This window comes from Chaetura pelagica, unplaced genomic scaffold (assembly GCF_000747805.2).
Source record: "Chaetura pelagica isolate M959 unplaced genomic scaffold, ChaPel_1.0 scaffold372, whole genome shotgun sequence".
Taxonomy (NCBI): domain Eukaryota; kingdom Metazoa; phylum Chordata; class Aves; order Apodiformes; family Apodidae; genus Chaetura; species Chaetura pelagica.
In genome coordinates this window covers 138,185-139,157 of record NW_009952257.1, presented here as the reverse complement: position 1 = coordinate 139,157, position 973 = coordinate 138,185, and positions in this window count along the sequence as shown.

Here is a 973-nt window from a genome sequence, read left to right as displayed (position 1 = left end):
GGGCAGGACCCCATAGCAAAATGCTGAGCTCTACATACAGAGAATAATACTTTCAGGGGAAGTTAAAAGTCCTGGATTCTGTGCTTTGAAATTCCTGGGTATTAAAGGCTCTTGAGAGATGCAGCCTCTCAAAGTCCTGCAAGGTGCATATCCTATAGCAACAAAGTTTTGCTGAGGGGCATCAGCACTTCTACAGCAACGTGTCCAAAAGCAGAATTGCAAATGCCTTCCATCGTTTTCTTGCACATAAAGTCACTCTTATGCTGATTGTTTCAGTATTGTGATGACTTGAATGCATACATCTGAGCTTTTCAGTTCTGTTCCTTTATCTTTTTATTACCACAGTGCACCAGGCAGCCCATGAAATAGCAGGAATTTAGAATTTATTTTTCTTTTCATTAGCCTGTGTATTAACTTGCTGCTGGAGGAACATTCTGTTTTACATTATTTCTGCCTGTCTTATTTCCAGATGCTCTTGAATTATCCACATCAGTAGCAATCAATAGAATTTATTTGTGTTGAAGAACTTTTACTAGATGTTGCTAAAAATGTAAAATAAAACTGAGCAGAAAACAGTTTTCTGAAATATTTCTACTGGAAAAATCCCTAACTGAATGAATGGTATCTATGATACACATTAATTGTCTTTTAATGACTCATAACTAATAGTACTTTTATATAATATGCTAAAGCAAAAAGGTACTTTGTAATTTAAATTGATATGTTACATCAAGTACTTACCTAGTTAATACTATGCTATTAATTCCTACCTTCAATATACATTATATTCCTTTATTAGATAATTTTGCCACAGATCTAAACCAATGTTTTAGATTTGGTTCGTAAGATAAACATGTTTGACTTGGGACAGGTGATGACTGACCCTCACAGTTTGTTTCAGTGCACAGACAAAAGCTAGTTGAACTTCTCTTGCTTGATATTAAAACCTAGGAAATAGGAAGGTGGCAGGAAT